Source organism: Phoenix dactylifera, unplaced genomic scaffold (genome assembly GCF_009389715.1).
Source record: "Phoenix dactylifera cultivar Barhee BC4 unplaced genomic scaffold, palm_55x_up_171113_PBpolish2nd_filt_p 001623F, whole genome shotgun sequence".
NCBI lineage: Eukaryota > Viridiplantae > Streptophyta > Magnoliopsida > Arecales > Arecaceae > Phoenix > Phoenix dactylifera.
In genome coordinates, this window is record NW_024068928.1 from 61,932 (window position 1) to 85,427 (window position 23,496).

The 23,496-nt window shown below is 39.0% G+C and overlaps 2 pseudogenes; both read right to left on the reverse strand.

The window, feature by feature from the left end:
* Positions 1-1,937: 1,937 nt before the first annotated feature.
* LOC120108896 lies at positions 1,938-23,122 on the reverse strand (annotated as a pseudogene).
* LOC120108897 lies at positions 7,003-13,185 on the reverse strand (annotated as a pseudogene).
* Positions 23,123-23,496: the final 374 nt, after the last annotated feature.

Here is a 23,496-nt window from a genome sequence, read left to right on the forward strand (position 1 = left end):
AGAGAGAGGAGACTGCTGGTTTGAGTTGGAAAGAAAGTGGCTTGTCTAAGGACCAGAAATGATGCTAAGTAGGTGGCTTTGACAGCACTGATCGAGTTGGTGGTAATGGAAACAGAAAAAGAGAAACAAAATCAAGATAAAGGCTGCACAAAGCCACCTAAAATCCAGCAAAAGCTCAGAGAAATGAGTTTGCTTTGTGATAACAAGCAAGAGAGTCGCTTCTTTTTTGTGTGTGTGGGTGGTGGTACTATTGGTCCTTTTTAAGTGAATTTATGGTGGGTTTTCAAGGCAGACAGGAAGGAGATATGGGTTTCTTAGGAGCTTGTTAGCTTGCTCCCATGGCCTTGTTATTCTCTAAAGGCATGGGAAATGCCAGCCAATGAGGAAGGAGAACAGGGAGGAAGGAGGAAGGAGATCGCCAGCGAGCTGCATCGCGTTTTTGGGCCGACCTCGCTCCCCATGGCCTGCGAGATCTTGATCTCGCTCCCCATCGCCCTCGCCATCGCGATCGCGATCCCAATACGCGGGGGCGGATGGGGGGGGAAGCCGGGCGCCGCGCGATGGGTGGGTGTGGGAAGCCGAGCGCTGCGGTGGTGCAGGGTCGGGGCGGGGGGGGGGGGGGGGGGGGGGGGAGCCGGGCGCTGCGCGGGGCCGGGGGGGGGGGGGGCGCGGGGTCGGGGGGAAACTAGACGGGCGGGCAGGCGGCGGCGGCGGTGGGGGGGGGGAGGGGGGGAGTGGAGATGGGGGGTGTGAGAAGGGTGAGACTAATAACGCCATTTTAAATTTTAATTTTATTTTTAATTAATATAAATATGATTTTTTTAAACATCATTAGAACAACCGTTATATTAAGGGTATTTGTATAATAACAGAGTTTTACGAGGGTATATATGCAAATATCAATTTTGGAAGGGTATTCATGCAAAATTCTATATTTAGAAGAATATCCATGCAAAAAACCCTAGTTTTAAACCTGGTATATGATGGAATATATTTGGACAAGCACAAAATTACTATTTTTTTTTTCCTTTCACTCGGGGAATCAGATTGTATGTTTTGCACAAAAGAAGGATACACCTTCTTTCGCACGAATACACCATTATCATCCATTATACAGATCTCAAAGAGCTCTGGACTCCCTCATTCATCTGCTTGCATAGAACTCAAAGCGACCAGTGGATGATCCAATGGTGGATCCGTGAGAAGAAGAGAAATCCTTTTGCATGATGGATACAACCCAAGTCCTTCGCTCGGGGCAGGGAGGGGGAATCAGAACCCAAAGTACCTCTACAAGGAACAGCGACTATCGGTTCATACATAGAAAAATTCAGTGTCATTATATGACAAGGAATAGTAGTTCAAAGAAAACTGCTTTAAGGATAGGATGGAAACATGCAGGCATCATCCACCATTCCCCTCCATTACCATGCCGATGTTCCATTTCCAACTGCTTGCGTACAAGTGAATGACAATGGTGTGAGGAAGAAGCAATCGATGGATTGCGCATTTTGAATATGTGAGAACTCTATCTACCTTTTTAGTACTTAGGTTATTGGGCGTGCTTTAATGACTTTAGGGAAAGAAAAGCTAGATGTCCTATACTTTTAGAAAATCTCAGGACTCCAACTTAAGGAAGAGTATGATAGATCTTCCATCCAATTATAGTTAGATACCTTATAAGTTGTTGCATCCAGTGGAATTGTTAGAATAACGATACGAAGACCCAAGTTGGCTAGATCACAAATTGGTAGTAGCAAGACCTATCAAAATGGCCAATCACATATTCTCTTCCCAAGCATGTATTGGAACACTAAACCCCTCTGTTACAAAGAATAAAAACTTTGTATGGTCTACATTAGTAAATAAAACTGAGCTCAGTCCAATAGACTAGACGAGACGGTCCACCATAAAGCAATCCAATGGTAAGAGGGAGTGCATCTCAAAGGCAAACCGTGTAAAAGAAAGTATCTCAAGATGTACAGCCTGAATTTATACAAAAGAGCACTATGGAGCACCCCAAAGTAAGACTAACCTCATCAAAATTCTTTTGCAACTTTACAAGCTTGGAAACACAAGAAGCATTTAAGAGCTATTTATTACAAAGGAATTACATACATCATCTGCCTGTTTTGAAACCTTCGTTCACAACTAGGTAACTTTCGACATCATCGCTAGTCTCTATTAAGAGATTTGAACAATTTGTTGTCAACCCATACCCTTGTTCACTCACAGTGCTCCGGTCCCTCCATGATTGAAGCTTCCGGGTTGTTCGGCTTCTAAGATTTTCCACAGGCGAAGGCCAGCAACCAAGCCTATTACTAGAATGTCAGAATTGCAATTATAATTAGTAAAGAATAATAAGCTTCATCCAAGGGCTTTACAATATTTACATAAAAAATCAGTTTGGTTGCAACCAGCAAGCACACTGAAGGATGATTATACTAGGTATGATACATTCAAGCAGCAGGTTCTCCATTGCTAGCTGGACATCCCTAGCTCCACAAGCAACTACACAAACAGCAAATAAGAGCAATATCAAGAATGTCAGGTGTAAAAAGAAGTTAGGCAGCAAGGCATGGACTTCCTGATAACATATGATTTAAAAACCATGTGATTCCAGGATCGATAGACCATGTACTGGTGGTGTGCTAACCTTGCATTTGCAAGGGCGCATACACTGGCATCACAGCATGCCAAGTATTGGCATGCAACTAATACCCTGCCAATACCATGTGCCAGTAATGCTGGCATGGTATGTATCATGCAGCACCATGCTGAATGGCAGGAAAGACCATGTCTAATTCACCAATCTGGGACATGTTCGGATACCTCATCACCACGTTCATGAAATATTTCTTGTTTGGATACCTTATCACCATGTTCATGAAATATTTCTTGTGCACACAACAATTGCCAAGCAAACGAAGGAAGAGAGGTCGGAAGTTATTGATGAAGGCGATTGTTCCCCAAACCAAGGTTTTTGGTTACCATATTATTAGGGTTGCAAACGGGTTGGGTCAGACTGAGATATGCTTGACTTTGACCCAACAAGGTTTCATGTACGGGTCTTGATATTGGACCCAGACATAGACCCAATGAATAGATAATCAGGTCGAGTCGGGTCAAATCCATGGAAAATATTTTTAACTCAACAACTCGTTCGGAATGGGACAGGGTTATGTATGACGTAAACCCACCAAAATATTTCATGAAGAAGATTTTGTGCTTCTCAATCATATTATCTTGACAGCCACAAAATTGTTTGCTAACATGATCAAAACTTCATAAACTAATATTTACTTAGAATTTCCATCTACTTCAAGAGGTTAATAACCTCAACGGCTAGCCTTTCTTAATGTAGTGAAATTAGTTTAAGCACTTATCTCTTCAAAGAAAAAAAATGACTTGGAATACTTTCATCGGGGTAATTCAGGTTGCATCAGGTCAGGTCAAAGCTTATATCCAGACCCAAACCGAAATACAGAATGGGTCTAATATTTGAACTTGGCCCAGCCACACGGATCTTCAATAATGGGTTGGGTTAGGTCAGATCTAGTTTTTATCAAATCCAGAACTGACCCAAAATACGGAACTGGTCTAATATTTAAATCTGACCCGATCCCACAGGTATTAAAGAACAAGTTGGGTCGGCTCTAACCTTGTCGGGTCGCATTGGGTCAGGTCACGGGTCAACCTGACCCATATGCAACCTTACGTATTATGGCTAAAATGTTGATTTAAAGAATCATGAAAAATCTTAGAAGACTGGGATCTCTGGCCTCCCACCTCATTTCTAACTACCTCTTTCCACGTTTTCTCCACACTTTGCCACTCGTAGGGGAAACATCAAATGGATAAGACATTGTTAGCCAAACTGGCTTTGACAACAATGACAGCAGATTTGAAAGGCGCTAACCTTTCTGAAACGGATGTCCGTAATCATCTGGCCTGCACCACTCTGTAATTGAGCACCAAATCTTCAGGCTTCTTCCATATGTAAGCTCTAACCGTGGCCAAACTCGTTTCTGGTGACAAGACCTGCATCACATGGAACTGCATTAGAACTAGAGGCGAAACCAGAAAAAATAAAAAATAAAAAACTATGACAGCGAACAGAGAATTTAAAACTGCACTAATTTTAGAAGAGAATTTAAACCTGCACCTTCACAACAGATATTTGAGAGAAAGGGAGGGAGACCACCTGCACTTAATTACCCAGGTCCAGAATTTTAGGAAAAGACTACCCAAGAAGAAAACCCAGAACCTCTGGATGTAACCATTGGGGTAAGCCCCAATTCACAAAACCAATTCAGACCATAATCTGCAGCATGTTTATGTTCTAGCTTTTGAAGAATGAATGATCAACGAACTTCAAAGCCATATCCCAAAATTCCCAACGTTAAAAGAACAAACTATTGTGGGTGTGTTCTCCAAATGCCTCAACAGATAATGATACATAAAACATGATATAGTAATGCTTATGATTCCTTATGCTAACTCAACATTAACAATATAATCATAATATAAAATAGAAATCAAACATGTGAAATGAAAAATGAATGAAGGGTGAAAAAAAAGTCAACACAGAACAGAGCAAACTATAGGTCCTGCAAACATCGGTAGCAGAAGCACTTAAGGAGTTCAATTAGAGCCAAAAATGGATCCAATACAGATATAAAATCACATAGCAGTCATATTTTTATATGTGAGAAACAGATATGGTTATGGTACCAATGAATTGAATATCAGTCATGTCCATATTCCATCAAATAAATGCAGATATGATTCATATACTAGTTACACACGTATGGAAGTAGGCTATTGTTAATTGTGAACAGCAAACAGCAACCTGAGTAGTATCATCTTGCTAGTGTCATTATATTTGCATCAATGGTAGATTCTTCATCAGGAATCAAGATATGCCAAAGTTATAGATTCCCATAAAAGTTGAAAACTGAATACATTTGTGAACAGAGGGCAAAATTAAAATTTTCACCAATGTAATCCCAATTCTCTCATGCATTGATCTCATCCCTGGAACTTTCATGAAAATCTCTACCTGCTTTCGAACAGCCATATAGAGGTGTAAGGAGATCTCTTTCAATCGAAACACTCGACTAAGAGTCTGTAGCATTGTTCCAGAGCAAAAATTACATCTATTTGACTCTTAAAAACAAGTCAAACACGTTACATAGCATTGAATCCTTCACATACTAAAAATTGCACTTCTAAGAACATAACTTGCTGTATCAACTTATCCACGACAGTATTTAAAAAATCTCTAAAAAGTCAAAAACAATCAAGGCCACACACATCAACTTCATGCAAATGACGAGTTTTGTGCCTAAGTTCTCCATCTTGAGTTCCCTTCATTCTGATCCTCTTACAAAACTTTCAGACCCCGACCCCTCATTTCAAGCCAAAAAAATCTAGCATCCGCTTTCCAATGATTCTCTTACAAATAATTTTCTTGTCTTTGCACACTACCAAAAGTTCTCTTATAAATAATTTAATAATACTGGTAATGCTATTGCTAAAAACCTACTTCAAGTCAAAAACCCCTCTCCCTTCGCATTAATATAACACCAGTGCTCTTTTGGTAACAGCATTTTACTGTTGTAATCCTTTTTCCAGACCTTCATCCTCACGGGTGGCAAGGGATAGACAGAAAGGACAGGAGAGAGGAAGGAATCACTCTCCTGCTGATCAAGGTCAAGGTGGAAGCAAAGCTAAGCGTTCGGACCTTTAGATTAAGGTCGGAGAAAAGCATGGGCGGAGGCCACAGATAGAGGCTGTGGGTGGAGGTTGGAGATGATAAGCATGGAACCTACGGCAGAGGGAAGAAGTTGAGATGCAGAAGAGGAAAGGCCGAGATCGGGCAAGACATATAGATTGTTTTGTTATTTAATATTCCATAAAACTATGTTCTCAATAAGATATCCAGATCTAGACCAGGAAAGACCCTTAGATTTAGTTGTGCATCTGAATCCAGGAATTCTACAAGGCCTCTGATCCGATCTGTTTCTGAATCTGGGTTTGGCACTTGAGTTCTTATCCATATTCAACCCAATTCTGATACATATCCAGATTCGGCTGGAGTTATGCATCCTATTTATGGTGCTGTTTACCGAAAAAATAATAAGCATCATGCTCATGGCCATCTCACAGTTCAATTTTAAAATAGAGAAACCTCAAGAAGCCAATTACTATCATGTTTGCAGCAAATAATCTCATGACGTTCAGTTATAGAAGAGAAAAGGAAGCCTTCAAGATTTCATTCTGGACAGTTTCATTGACTTGCCTGATTATTGCACAAGATCTCTACAGATGGTTTTAGCTTTTGCCGTGGCTTTATCCCTGCCCGTAAGGAGCCATCTACAGTTGATGAATGCTGTGATAGTCCAGAACTCAATCCCAAGCCAAATGATCCATCAGAGCTACCACCATCAATTGGTTTGTCAAGAACCATTTTCTCGATCACATAGTTTACCACCTATAGAGTAAAGAAAAGGCACCTGTCAATTACAAAACTAAGCAATGCACAGGAAGTTAATATGCAAAATAAACATATTGGAAAGTGGGGGGAAAGGGGATTCTCATAGAAGGGGAAAAAGAAATTAAGATTACATTAAACATATTTTCAAATTTTACAACAATGAGAAGCTGATAGTATGTGTGAAACAAACACAAGAATTACAAATGCTTTTAAATCCACTATGAACTATTGCAAAGAAATTCTAATTCTTGATTGAACAAGTTTATATACTCCAGTCTCAACAAATAATTTTTCCAAACAAGTTTGCATTAGGAAATTACAATGGATAAATAACTTGGGCAACAGATCTTATGAGAATTGTAGTCAACATCGGTGTTAACAACCAAGAAAACCAACTGGTACTTACTTTGTGTATGCGCAATATCCGCGGAGCACTCAATTTCCCCTGCGTGTGGATTTGCACATTTGAACCCTCACAAGGTTGCAAATAAAAGCTACACCTGCAGTGGAGAGAAAACAGCATGAAGCTGATAACATTGTCAAGATTACTGAAGAGTCGGTCAAGATAACACTGGCAAAAACAGTTCAATGTAACCTTTCTTTTTATTTGTTGTTCTTGGTAATTGGATGATACCTTTAATGAAGATTACTATCATTATCCTCAACAATGTAAAGCAGAGTCATAACCAAAAATCTCAAGTGAGACCAAAAAGTTAAAAAGAAAGCAGCAGCCTAGGATGTAGAATCATGGAGGCTGAAGCCAAACAGTACCACTTAATAACTAAAATAAGTGCATACTGGACTAAGGAACTAACTAGAAACTATAGAGCTAGAAATGTGGTTTACAAAAGGAAGGTTCCTTTATATTTTTCTGAAAAGCTTATATCTATCTTTCGCAACATGTTGTAAGATATCCATCCTGTAGAATGTCTAATAATTGAATTAAGTGCATCCTAGATTAAGGAAACTTGAAATTGGATATAACATGATGATATAAAAGGATGAGATAGATCAAGCTTGATGCCGGAAAAATAGAGGGTAAAGACAACAACGAACACTCCAACACCAATTAAGAATTTGAGAATAGTGGTAAACTCAAAATCCCCAAGAACAAGAACAATGAATAGATAAAAACTCACCACCCAAAGGAATCCAACCAAGGGATACAGAGTTTGACGGAAAAGAAAACTCACGATCCAAAAAAATCCAACCTAGAGATACAAAATTCTGGTAATCATCACTCACAGACAATCTCCCTGAGATGCAGAGCAAGAACACGCTCACCACTCAAAAAAATGCGCAGAGATACAGAACACCCAAAAGAAGAACAATAAGCCAAAGGCTTAATTTCTTAATTCACTCAAACTCAAAATTAATTCTCTAAAAACAAAACATAGGGCGTGCCTTTATATAGGCATGTTTGGAATGCTTTTCAAGCAATTACAATCAATAATCCTAAACGTGAGAAAAAGAAAATACACCACAAGAAAAAAGACCATAACCACAAATGTGAGGAAAAACATCCTAAACTTGGAAAAAAAAAACACCATAAATAGGCATTCCAAAATTTGCCTTTTTTTAGGCATAAACCAAAAATAAATTGCCATTAAAAAAAATTCTTTTTGGCTCCCTCGATTGAAAAGGACTCTTCTTAAGCACCCGTGTCAAAATCACCTGAGACAAAATTCCTTTTTGGCTCTCCCATTTGAAAGGGACTCTCCTAAGCACCCATGTCATGCTCCCCCGATTGAAAAAGACTCGTCCTCGAGTCTAGACCAGCTTTATCTTCATCTCCATGATAAGGGGGCAAGTCAGATACATTGAATGTAGCTGAAACACCATAATCTTCTAAGAGTTCAACCTTGTAAGCAAGGTCTGCCATACCGGTACCGGTCGGCGTACCGGTGGCGTCTCGAACTGGTACATATCGGTCCTGTATCGGTCCGTACCGGTTCCCTACCGGTACGATAGTCGTACCGGCTGGTTTTTCAATAAAAAGCTCCCGGTACCGGATCCCATGCTGATCCGTTACCGGTTCCAGCCCGGACCGGTTCATACCGGCCCATACCGGCCGGTACGGCATACCCTGCTTGTAAGCATTCTCTCGCACTCGATGACTCAAAGTCCTTGTCCATTTTTCTAGCTTTTGATATACTACAAAGAGATTCCCTTCTTTTCTGTTCCATCCCGACTCGCACCTTAATGGCTTCAATAAGTACTCCATTCTTTCCACAAACACTTTGCCGTCTTAAGATTCCCAAGTCATTCCTTTGCAATACAAACTGCTGCCAAAGCTCTCTAACAGCTTCCTGTGCAGCAGCAAGTAGTAACTTGTCGTGGAATAAGGATGTTTTACGATGTTGCTCATTGTAGAGCTTGACAGCACATTGCCCATGTCGCAGCCAATCCACAGGAGCAACATTTACTGCTTCTGCACAATTGAAGCCACAATTGAAACCAGAATGATATGCTCTTGGAAATTTAAGAATAAACTCCCCAGAATTCTGAATGGCACGGTAAACAGGCACTATCTCGGATTTAAGGACAGGAGACAATTGTGTAACCAATTCATGTAGCAGATCAGGTTGTTCTTCAAACAACTTAGGTAAATGCTTTCTCATTGCATCCTCCAATTTCACAGCCTCTCTGCCAGGAACTCCATGCCATACTTTTGGATCACCAAAATGCATATAATTCAGAGAGTAAAGGTGATGGTCTTCCACATGCCAACAAAACGATGAAAAGCACATTCCTACATAAAGCCATGGGACTAATACCCCAGAGATATCTTCTCTTTCAAATGACAGAAAAGAACCGGAAAGTCGTGGCAAATTATTTAAGTTCCAACCTGATAGCTCGCATGGATCTGAGTCATTTTTAGGTGAAGATGGTGCTTTAGGAAATCCACTGCCAATGTGCCAGTATCCAAATCAGCACCATAATGCACCTCAACTTCTTCAGTTGGTTCCTCAACTATCCACCAATATTATCCTTCAATTTCCTCCACCGAGGGTTGCCAACTCTTCTCATGATCCTCGCTACTGGAAATCACATTTTCATTAGCATCTTTCATCCCAAAGTAATGCCTTCTGAATTCATCAGCATATATCTGGAAGGTTTCAAGAGTAAAGTCTAAACCAGATTGAAAACCAAACTTTTCATCAGTATCTGATCCAACACAGTCACTGGCATCACAACCATTTAAGCTATTGCATCTACGAGTCATTCCAAATCTCAACCACTTCTCTTTCTTCTCTTATGATAACAGTTCCAAAAAAAATTTTGTTGGCTCTCTATTTTGATGCTTGTTAACTAGCTGTACTCGTGTAGTAAACTTTGCATGTTCCCAAAAGTTCTCTCGAAGCGGGCAAGGCATTGTCCAAGAAGGGGGTGGTATAATGCAGCATATACCATATTGTTCTGCTTTCAGTCGTATTTTTGCAATGTATCCAAGTGTATCTTTGAACTCCAAGTGTATCTTCGAACTCCAAGTGTATCTTCACTTGGATAGAATGTAGGAGCTTCATCAATGATAGGTCTACATGCTTCTTTTGGATGCCATCTGAAAGTTGCCTTCTCATATTTAGAGCTGCTTGGGCTTCTACACACATTTTCATTTTGGCAGGAAAGTTTTGAAGAGTGATCCTCATTCCCCTGCGAAGCCAAGAAAGCTTGTATGGTTGAGGATGATCTTCCATTTTGAGCTTCAATTTCTCCACCATTGTTGCTGCAATGACACTCTCACAGCTCCCCCCGTCAATGATCACGTCACAGACTTTGCCATGAGAAGTACATCGTGCATGGAAGATGTTGCGAAGCCACTCATCATCTTCTACATGTGCTACGCTCAAGCTCCTACAAACCATCAGAGATTCTCCTTAATTAGCATAAACCACTTCCTCTTCTTCTACCTCCTCATTATAAGTTGGCTCACCCAAATCTTCGGCTTCACCTTCTTCCTCCACAAGAGATAATTTTACGGTTAGGACCAAGGAATATTGAACCGGCCCGTACCAGCCAGTTCAGCCCGTACCGAACCGGTCCAGTTCTGACTGGTACGATTCAGCGGTGGAAAACGGTTCCGGCCTTATGAGCCCGAAACCGGTCTGTACCGACCCGAACCGGCCAGTACTTGAGACATACCGGCCCGAAACTGGCCGGTACCGGTCGGTTTGTACCATTTTTTTCCACAGCGCACGCGTTGTGGCGGATTTAACCACAGCGCTCTACGCTATGGCTTTTTGAACACACGGAGCGGCCACAGAACTCCATGTTGTGGCCTGATTTGACTGCATCGCGGATGTGCTGTGGCTTTTTGGCCACTCGGAGTGGCCACAATGCTCGATGTTGTCACTTTTTGGCCACGCGGAGCAGCCACAACGCTCTGTGTTGTGGCCTGATTTGACCACAGTGCTCCGCGCTGTGGCTTTTTGGCCATGCGGAGCAGCCACAGCGCGGACGCACCGTGGCCTTTATGGCCACCGCGCGGGCGTGTTGTGGTGCACTGTGGCCGAGCAAACCAAGGTACCGGTTCGATTCGATCCGAACCCATACCGAACCAGCCCGGTAGCCGACTGGTACGCTGACCAGTACCGGTTCGGCACACCTTGGTTAGGACAATCAGATGCAATATCGCCTATGCCTTAGCATTTGAAGCATCGACGACCAGTAGGAGGTAGGGAATGATTAGAACCAGCTGCTGGACTTTCTACTTTTGGAGGAATTTTCGACAAGAACACCTTGGTGGAATTAACCTTGGAAGGTCTGACACTCCTCTGATTAAAAGGAGTGTCACAACTTGTAGAGCGAAAAACTCCCCTACGAGGCTCCTCCAATTGCTTCTCTACCTTAGCTGCACGCTTGCACACATCATTAAAAGTCCAATAAAGTTGCAATTGTACCGCATCACTAATTTTACCATGTTATCTGCCAAGATAACGGACTATGGTTTGCTCCTCAAGCTCCTCAACATCACACCGCAACATGAGATACTCAAACTCAGCAGTATAATCTTCCATAGATAAATCTTTATGCTTAAAATTATGAAACTTGAGAAAAGCATCTTGCCTATAATTAACTGAAAGAAATTTCTGTTTTAGCACCTTTCTCATTTTTCCCATATCACAATTCGCCTTTTCCTTCACGTGCCTGCTGCTTCTTAAGATACTCCAACGAGAGGCATATTTCTTCAATTTTTACCTTGCGATCTTCTAGTACATCTTTGTATTCAAAGACGCACTTCACCTTATGTAAACCTATCAATGAACTCATCAGGATGCACCCTTCCGTCAAAATCAAAAATATCAACTTTGATGCCGAACTCTCATTGAAACTCGCAACTCCTTCGAAAACGATTAGATGTCGGGATATGATCACGATGAAAAGGATTGGTCTCTTCTTCCTCATCATGTGAATCTTCTTCCTCTGATTCATGATTTGGAATATTGTCTCAAAGTTTGAAGGCGTGCCAAATTTTGTTGAAGTTGCTGCACTTCTCTCCACAATTCTTCATTCGTAGCATCGCGAAGATCCCACTCGCGGTTTGGTCCTTCAACTTTTTGCCCTCTCCAACCACGACCTCGAGTAGCCATGACAACCTGGGACACTCTGATACTAAATCTAATGCCCAAAAAATAGAGGGAAAAGACAACGAACACTCCAACTAGGAATTTGAGCACAGTGGTAAACTCAAAATCCCTAAGAACAAGAACGAATAGATAAAAACTCACCACTCAAAGGAATTCACCCAAAGAATACAGAGTTTGATGGAAAAGAAAACTCATCACCCAAACAAATCCATCCTAGGGATACAGAGTTCTAGTGATCACCACTCACAGACAATCTTTCTGAGATACAGAGCAAGAACACATTCACCACTCAAAGAAAAGCCTAGAGATACAAAACACCCAAAAGAAGAAAAACAAGCCAAATGCTTAATTCCTTAATTCACTCAAACTCGAAATTAATTCTCTGAAAATAAAACATCGTGCATGCCTTTATATAGGCATGTTTGGAATGCTTTTCAAGCAATTACAATCAATAATCCTAAACATGAGAAGAAAAAAAATCATCATAAGAAAAAAGATCATAACCAAAAATGAACAAAAGCATCCTAAACTTGGGGACAAAGTAAAAAACGCCATAAATAGGCGTTCCAAAATTTGCCCTTTTTTTAGGCACAAACCAAAAATAGATTTCCATAAAAAAAAAAATTTGGCACTATTAGTTGAAAAGGACTCTCCTTAAGCACCCGTGTCAAAATTGCCATAGATAATTTTTTTTTGGCTCTTCCGTTTGAAAAGAACTCTCCTTAAGCACCCGTGTCAAAGCTGCACATATAAATGAAAATTAGATTCTTATACATTTTTGTGAAAAAACTCCCGCTCAGGCTTGTCAGCCACATTATATATAGAGACAGAGAGAGCGCTTGACTTGGCTAGTGATTTGGAGACCCCTAGCCTATGCATCAAGTGATCAAAAAATTGGACAGTTTAAATAGCACAACCACTTGATGCATAAGCTAAGGGTCTTCAAAGCATATGGTTTTTGGTGTGTAAGTAGTTTATATGTAGTAGATCAAATCCAATGGCTCGGAACAGCGATGTGGAACACTCAACATCGAGACATGACCATATCTGAGTTGAGATGAGTGTAACCAAGTCAAACTAAGCTCTCTCTCTCTCTCTCTCTCTCTATATATATATATATATATATTAACTTACATCATTCTAGTCTCGAAAAAATAAAATAACTACAAGTCTTGCTTCTCTCTCTCTAAGACAAGAAACATGTCTACAGCAGTTATAATAAGGGGAAGCTTTAGGCAGGCAGAGGTGAAGAATAAAAGTAGTAAAGCTTGGAGGATTGCGATGGAGGAATGAAGACCAGATGCATTTTTTGTAGGTGAATTTGGAATGTAAAGCATGCATGCATGTTGGTATAAGTGTTCTAAACAACAAGCGATGTACATAGATGGCCATGGGATTGTACTATGTTTAGGCAAAAGAGAACGATGCTTAGGTGGATGTCAAGGCACATAATAGTTAGATAATATTCAAAAAAATATTAGAAATCAATAAGTTTATAAAACAGGATAACAAAAAAACTAAAAGTAAAACAAAAAGTAGGAGGATTATGATTAATAATTTTATAAAATGATGTTAGTTGAAAAAATGCTCAATATTATATATGTAACGTGATAAGCAGCTCTCCAAAATGATAAATAAACAATATAGAGGGTGGAAATAAGTAGTCAAAATTAGTGAATTTTTTAATTGAAACTGTTAAGGTGTCAAGGCACTAGTGAGTCAGACAAAGGAGACCCCCCTAATATCCCAACTTAGCCCACATAACCCCTGCCCTCCACCTCCCCAACAAGGACAACTCAAAACCAACACACACACACACACACACACACACCAAAAGGAAAAACTTGCCAAAGCTAGCTAAGCCTGTCAAGTCTCTTGAGCACATATAAGGTGGTCATGCCGCATCTGGGAACCACCTAGAGGATTGAGCATAAGAAAGTAGACTAGGGGGCAAACCTAGGTTTATCCCAGGATAGGTAAAGCATTCAAATCCCTCCCATTGAACCTTGCCAATAACATTACCATCACAACTGAAGCATTGAATTCAAATTACACAAGGCAAGGAGACCCTTAGACGTACTTCTAATGAAAATTATAATTTCCATCCATGTCAGGTGACTAGCCATTAACAAACTAAAATTAAAAGAAGAAATAAAAAGTTAGAAAAAGGAACCCATGATCAAGTTGAATGTTGAATTATGGAGGATAAAACATAGGCCTTTTAGAATGATTAACAATAATTTCTTGTATGACATACTAAGAAAAAACCAATTGACAAGTCCGGATATGTGGGTGTGTTGCTGCATCAGCATGTTTTGAATAGAAGGATTATGTCAAACCTGCTATACAACAAGAAGAACTAGGCTCCTAATATACTATTTATAAAATGTAAAAGAACTCTTCCCTTATCTTTGTTTATGTAAATATTTTAATAGATTTATCATGTTAAGCACCTGACTGTGAACATATCAATACATAATATTGGGCTATATTTTTCAAACAACGGTCTAGAACAAGGTACGCCATCTCGGTACCAAGCCTTTTATCGGTGCGACCCTGTTATAGTGTCGGTACGCCTATGGGGCCCAATTCGGTATACTGAATATTGGTACACCCCCTGTACTGCATACAAGTACCGAACCACTATGATATAGTACATCCTGTACCGCCCAGTTCGACATGGTATGGCGTACCTTGGTCTAGAGCATGCTTCCTCCTCAAGCTAGGAAACATCAGTACATCAATCAGGAATAACTAGGAAGAATGTTTCAGTAAAGGTGTAGAATGGTAGGAAAGTAATGCACGTAGGACTAGGAAAGAAAGAGTAAGCAAGTTTGCGGAGGTGAACTAGGGCTAAAAAAGGCATTGCATAGAGAAATGAGGTCCAAACCAATTTCTACTTTCAGAAAGGCATTTATGATGTTTACATTCTGAATCAATTCAATTGTCACCTTGAACTCTTTCATACTATGATTTTTCACTCCTAAAATCAGAGGGACAAAAGCAATCTATTTGATAACCACACCAGACTATTTTGTGCATATTAAGCATTTATATAAATTAGGTAACAGTAAAGAATTATATCAGACAATAATTGCATACTGGAAGTATGTAGACCAAATCAAAACAATGCAATGAAGATGCAATGAAAATCTTGACTGAGAAAGGAAAATAGGCGGCAGACAAATTCCTTAAGATGTCATGTTTTAAACAAGCATGCTCACTATGTCACACTTTTGATACGAGCGGGCACAAGCTGGAACAGGTCAATACCCTAAGTACAGGGTTTCATGGCACCCATGCATGTCCAATGCCGGCACCAGCCTGTCACAACATGGCACAGTTGGAACAGGCCAGCATTAATGTCACGATATTGCAAGCATCATTAGTTCTTGGAAATCCTGATAAATGAAAATGCTTTTTGAAAACTTTCTGCATCTATGACATAAAGGCATCATAAATATTTAACATACCAGTTAGCTATGCCATGAAGACCACATCTTTAAGCATCTTTTCATGTTGATAAAATAGAAAAGCAACAGCTAACAAAACATATGAATACATTCAGCATTCACAATTTTCAAATTGTTCCCCTCATGTTCGTAGTTATCTAAGAATATTAGTAAGACAAAATTTATGAACATCAGCAATGGCAGTTACAACCTTTTAATAACAAATAATAATAATCCAAAATATCCCAGGAAGTTACACACTATAGGAGTGATACCTTCCTTTTCTATGAAACAGCACAAAAGAGCAGAATGGAATGCAAGAAACACAAAATAATCTAAGATAAGAACTAAAAATGATTTGAAAAAACAGAAAAGCATTCATTCTGTGCAACACTATTATGATTTGAACAGACAGAGATGTCTACTAAGCTACTAAGTGTCAGTCAGCCAAACTATTATGATTCGAACAATAAGCTATTAGAACATAGATACAGTAATACTATTTAGTTTCCAATTATTTTGAGGAATAGAAGTTTTAATACGGATGTTTACGCCACTTAAAAAATCATCACATGCTTAGTATATCAAATTTTAGAAGTATTCCGCACTCTCCACTTGCTCATGATGCTAAATGCAATTTGAAATAAATAGAATAACAAAAACAAGGTGTTAAAATGATACAAAGGTGCTTTTTCTGAAATCTCTTTGCCACTAAATTTTCTAAATTGTTGCCATTTGTTAGTTAAACAAGTCCACTGCCTTCTGCATTCATACTTGCAATAAAAAATCAAGAAAATTAAATCACATATGACAACTAGAGCTTGTACAAACATGGGAATAAACTTATGAAAGGATGTGCAAGGAAAATAACTAAATAAATAAGATGTTGCAGGCAAATGAATGCAGAAGAGTCAGGAATTACTTTGTATTTTCTCTTGGAGGTAATCGACTATTCAAGACACAATCTATACACCACCATGGAAGATCCTTCTCATCTTCTGTCCCATCTAAATCAGTAATTTTCTTTCTCCAAGGACCTCCATGGGAGCCCTCGGTAATAATTGAAGGAGACGAAGATGTTGAAAACTCAAAAGAAGGGAGCACAATCGCAGTAGGGTTTTCAGCTCCATCGTCAACCCTCAACTCTTGAATAGGAGAGATTTCTAACAGAGACATCCTTCCCTAATGGAACATCACCATTAGATGAAACCTGTGATCCAGACCTCTGCCTTCTCTTAGCCAACCAGTGAGCCAATAAACCGCGAAGAGTCTCTTGGCCTATATTAATCTGAAAACATTATGAAATTAATTTCAAAACTTCATCACTGATTAATCATAGAAAAGAATAAATTTAATATCTTCCAAAAAGATGAACTCAGCATTCCACCAAAACATTATTAACAAGTAAAGATTATAGCTCTGCTGTCCTTTCTCTTATACAGCATTTCCTGGAAAAGATTCCAAAATAGGATCTGGATAAAATATTATACTATAAAATATTGAATAAATAAATGGCATCAAGCATCTGCACCACCCAGATTATCAAGATAATCTAGAAGACATGAGCAACAACATAGTTACAGTTGATTGTATCTAACAAAAACCAATGACCACCCCAGGTCTCTAAACAAAAATCTGAGATGGGAAACCTGCTCAGCTGACCAGCCATTGGTACTCAAAACACCATTTTCTTTTTTTTTTACTCTATTATGGGAAAACAAAAATTCTAGTTGTCCAAATACTCAACCTCAATCTTCTTTGGCACACAGCAAAGATGAAGTGTACGCACTTGCATCAATGTGCTGCTTGACAAGGCACTCAAAAATTTAATATCTTCCAAAAGATGGACTCAACATTCCACCAAAACATTATTAACAAGTAAAGATTATAGCACTGCTGTCCTTTCTCTCATACAGCATTTCCTGGAAAAGATTCCAAAATAGGATCTGGATAAAATATTATACTATAAAATATTGAATAAATAAATGGCATCAAGGCATCTGCACCACCCGGATTATCAAAATAATCAAGAAGAACATGAGCAACAACATAGTTACAGTTGATTGTATCTAACAAAAACCAATGACCACCCCGGGTCTCTAAATAAAAATGTGAGATGGGAAACCTGCTCAGCTGACCAGCCATTGGTAATCAAAAACACCATTTTCACTTCTTTTTTACTTTATCATAGGAAAACAAAAATTCTAGTTGTCCAAATACTCAACCTCAATCTTATTTGGCACACAACAAAGATGAAGTGTACGCACTTGCATCAATGTGCTGCTTGACAAGGCACTCAAAAATTTTGTGGCTAGTGTCAACCTTTGGGGTAACTGAAGCACATTACTGCATTGAGGAGTACCAAGGAATGTCATGTCATCATGACCACTATCCAAGAGTCAGCACTTCAATATTCCTAAGAATTGAAGTGTCCTAGGATCACCAATCATTTGAAAAGTCATCAAATACCATGTTTGTGTTAAATATTGTTTAAGTGACAATATTAATAGCAAGAGCTAAATAGGCAGTATTGTAATCGTTGGAAACCTAAGAACAATAATCAATTATATGGAATGTCTGTATGACTTATTATGTAATCCAATTACTCTAGTAGTCACTGTGGCACTTTATCCCATTACCTATATCTAATGATACAAAATGAAAATTTTCCATCTTAGGCATTCTGATGATTTTCTGAAAGTAATATGCATATATTTATACGTTTCCTAACGTGGTTGGCATGGAAATTCTATGTGGAGAGTGGTTTCATATGTTACAAGCGAAGTAAAAGGCTCAAGTGGCTTCATTGACAGAGATATTCATGAACAGCTCAAGCTCAGACTGGTATAGACTTGTTCAGGCTTGTTGCATGGTAAAAAGCCTAGCCCAAGCTACCTTTAAATCTTGCTTAAAAATTGTTGGAGCCCAAAACACCCCTGGACAACAAAAAATATCAGCGCAAGAACAACCTTATTCAAGTGGCTAACAAGCCAAGATTGAACATATTCAACTGTTCAAGTGACAAGCAACCCAAGCATGAAAATTCATACTCAAGCTCAGCGTTTAACTCGAAAACCAACTGGCTCGAGCGGCGAACCACAAAAGCATTCTGCCTGAATATTCATAGCTGTGATGAACTCAAGGTCAAGGCTTACTCAAGTGTCTAACTAGCCAAGCTAAGATATTCATAACAGAGCTTGAGTCAAGTTTGAATGCCCCTTTCAATAGACTAAGCTGAGTTCAAACACCTAAAAGCGCAGTCGACTCAAATCACTAGCATCCAAAGTTTGCCATCTTGGTATCAGACCCTATATCGATACCATCTTATTACAGTGTCAGTACGCCAGTACGGAGGCCGATTTGGCATACCAAGTGTAGGTATGCCCCCCATACCGCATTCCAATATGGTATGGTACAGTCGTACGCACTAGTGCCGACTAATACAGCAAACCTTGCTTACATCCCTACTTTTCATATCAAGACAACCAGCTAGCATGTGGAACAGATATTATGGTAATATAAAATCATGTCTTGAGATTGCTTGTGACTAACATCTGCTGAAAATGGGCTAGATGAGCATGTCAATGTTATGAAATCCAGCATCAATAACTAGATAGGAACCACCGTCAAAGAATTGTGAGGATGCAGGTGAATCATTTGTTTTCGTTCAACAAGGTGAGAAGACTTCCAGGAGATTTTCAGCAGATACCATGTATTGCCCACTGGCACCAAAACCTGTAGGTTGTCCTGACAGATTCCAAGGATGATGAAGAATGAAGGCTATCAAGGCAGACTTTCTGTGACATTGCCTTCCACCTTGGCAAGTGTCACAGCCAAGGCAGTCCTACCACAACTACTTTTATCCTTGTCTCTAGCCCGACATACATGTCAATATATAGGACTACCATTTATCAACATCTTTCTTCCAACACCTAGTGTCATGATAGTGTCATATGTCTCAACAAGTCGATGAAGACCATGTCTCGGTTCTCTTCCTTTCTTTGACTTCTTTTTTCTCTATTGATATAAACAAGAAAATCACCTCCATTGTAGGCATTTCTAGCATAAATTTCATTTTTTTTTCGGAGTTTCAACCATTTTTTTCTATTACCCTAATCCATAACTTCATGGTGTGGCTAATAAATAAAATATCATAAGTACATATCCTTTGATGGTTGGTAAATGATGTGCATTGATTTATTTTTATAGATGGGGCCATGATACTTCTCTAGTCATTTGGCATATTTCTGATTCTTATCAAATGTGTAAGATAATTAACCAAAGTAATCAACTTCCCGTAATTATCCATACTCAATTGGCATTTCATCCAGCAACAATATTTTGCATCTTTCTTTAATCTTCGCAATCAAATATTTGAATTGAATTAAGAAATACCTGGCAGGTAGATAAATGTTCCATATAATCTCCGCTTCAACAATTTCAAACACAAAGTTTTGTGTCTATCTTAACCTTCTCATCTATCAAACAAATCCTATATGAGAGTTTGTGCTGCATTTTGTTATATTTATAGAATTCAAGCCCCTTATCCTTTCAAATTGGGAGATCAACATGAACAAAGACAAAAAGGGTCAAAAAGATCTGAACCACGCTTTAGCACAATATCACTAGACATCCCAAAATTTATGAAAAGCAAATACAACTTTATTTGCAGAGGAGACTTAGGGCCCCAACAATCCTAACAATGGTAGGAAAAAAAAAATAACAATGGATATGTAACCAGAAAGGTTCCTTTTGTGACACAAAACTAACTGCTACTGTTACAAAATGTTCTATTTGTTTTCAAGTGGTTTGGCAGTGCTTGATGGCCAAATTTCTGGTCTACTCGACAGAGCACAGAGATGGAGAAGAGGTAATTTAGTGATCAATAGTAGACCTAATACAACAAGACTCAAAGTTGATAGGGACAGGTTAGAATGATGATTTGGTGATGTAACAACCCAAAAAGTTGGAAGCATATGAAGGAGTAAGTGTAACTAACTTAGCTAAGTTTGTAGTGCTTGAGAATGAAATGCCTCGCATAGACACAGAAACTACATTAAACCAATGTATTAAAAAGTGAATAGAGGGCACATAGCGAAAAGGGGGTTAATGGATGATTGAGCGCTACATACCCTACACAGGCTGCTAAACATATCAATATTTTTTCTTGCTAAGTATCAAAAATCAATACTTCCGGTAAACGTTATGTGAAGAAAAAAGGAAAAAAAATCAAGGAGAAAGCTATAATATATCATCCGCCTGATATCGGTAAAATCATGTCAAATTCTATATATTTTAAAGGCTCACAATCTAATGACAAATATCATTATCCACTCAATGTAATAACATCAGTTGGAAGATAAAAATGTCCATGATCACACAATCCATAAAATAAAGATATCCAGAATCACATAACATTAATCAAGAAAGAAGATGTCTACAAGCATATAACATATCCATAAGCATATAATATATTTACAACCTAAAAACACATAATCATTATTAGATAATAAACACTTTAGAGTGCATATAAAAAATAAATGACAAATTGATAATTGATTATCTCAATGATTAATCATTATCTACCACTTCTTCAACGTTTGCGCCATGAGCATTAAAACTAAAGTTGTCCAAGTCATCCATCTCAACATATGCCTCCTCTTTCTCCTCCTCTTCACCTAACTCTGATGATGCAACTTTTATCAATGTTTATATAATGATTCTTTAGTTTCTTTTACTATGGAAATTTAGCAGCTCCAGCCATAATATGCTGAACCAACCTGAACTGGATGGTTCAACCCATCCCGAACAAATGGCTAGTCGGAACGCTTCAGCCACGTCAGGCGGTTTTGATTATAATGCCCCCCCCCACTCCCGGTTCACCACGATTAATACCCTCCCCAACCCCTCGATTCAGTTTTTCAACCCCCCAACCCCACCCCTATGATGGTTTAAGCCTTGCTCTCCCCCCCCCTTCTCATGATCAAACGTTTCTCCACCACCACTTCCCCCATTCAAGGGTTGCGATCGCTAGCATTCAAAAGCATTTTGTCCCTTCGTTGCTTGCAACCATTCGAGGGTTGCGATGATTGGTGTGTTCGAGGGCATATGCCCACTGGCCGCTCGCAACCATTCGACTGTTCGATGGAAGTAGACTCGCTCCCTCTCGGCCATCACCAGTAAGCCCTCGACCCTCTCCCTTCTTCCCTCTCTCTCTCTCTCTCTCTCTCTCTCTCTCTCTCTCTCTCTTAGGATTAGGGTTAGGGTTTAGAGTGCCCCTCCCCCTTCTTTCCCCCCTCTTTCTTCCTCCCTTTCTCCTTTTCTCCCTCTCCCCCTCCCACGCTATTTTTGGTATGCCCCAGAACATGTACAGACCCATACCAAGCCGAACCAGTCGCCAGTCACTATGCCCTCTAATACCAGACCCATACCATCTTTAGGTCTAGCTCTCCTCCTTGTGTACCTCTTAGGCTCACTAATTGTTGGATCGGTTGCAATCCGGAAACAAGTCTAACCCACTTTGAACTCGTTGCATAGTAGCTGCTATACTGGGTTACCTCTCAACATATCAGCTTTTTCATATATAGAACCGCTATGATTCTTACCACAATGGTTTTAGGCTAAAACCATAATACTAGCCACTATAGAAGCCGTAGTGGCTGATTTTCAAACATGGATTAAATCCTTACAAAAATGAGAATAGTTGTACATCCTGACAGATTATAGCACATTGGACCAACTCATTTAAATGTTCTAATTTAATATAACTGGTTATAATATTTAAAATAGGTATCCTAGGCAAGTTATTTTAACAGGAATATGTTTTCTTCATATCCTTGATCATTTAATCATTTTTTCACAGCAAATATATTTTCTTCATTCAATACTCTTCTTTCAAGAAGTTATCAACTCAAAGAGACAAACCTTGCTGTGAATTGATGAAGATCAAAGAACCACTCTCACTTTGCAAAAATCATTTGTTCAATTTTGTTAGTTAATGTTATCCCTGGACTTTTAGGTGAATGCCACCAGCACATATAGTGATACAGGAATTACAGGATCATGATGAACAAAATGCCAGCAAACTTGCCCATATTTGCAAAGCAATGATAAGAACAAAGAAGGTTCACAAAATAAATATAGTTTCCTTTTGATTCCACCAAGCAATAATTTATGAAGTTTCAACTACATAATGGATATGTCCACTATCTCAGTTGATAATTGAATTTTAAAGATGTATCTAATGAAGCAAATTCCTGTCATTTAGGGGAAATCATCAAAAGTTAATTAGCTGGACGTTACAGTATGACCTCCAAAAGTAGATCATGAACCAAATGCCTCAGCAAAATTCTTGTTATAGGTGCACAATCATGGAAGATGTCCAACATAACATTTTTGACACTCATTCCAAATTCTCATGTTCATAAACATTTTTTCTAAACAAGTAACAGATATATTCTCCACCTCCTATTTTAGGTGTTTGGGAAGTTAAATCGTGTAAATTTGAAAAAATAAAGAGAACATAGTATATTTACCTTGAGATCTTCAGGGTGCGCCCTAATTATATTCAAGTCCACAGCATACATCTCCGCAGAAAAGCATTGAGGAGTATCCAAGTGGACAGACAACGCTTCCAAGCCGAGTGTCCATCGTTAAACCATGCAGGTACACTCACCTGGAAAAAGGAAAAATACGATGAAATTTACCAAAAAGGTTTTTTTTTATATACCAAGGTTTATGACAGATTTAACACAGCAATATTGATCGTATGTGATACAGCACCATTTCAAATAGTTCTTCCTTCTTTTTCTCAAAGAAACCTGCAAACATTAATGAATAGCTTTAGACTATACAGTTCAAGATCCTTATTGAAATGTAAGCTGGATCCCCTGCTGTAGATTCACAGGTCCAGATCATTTAATAACAAATTCAAATAATATTAACTCAAAAGGTTAAACTG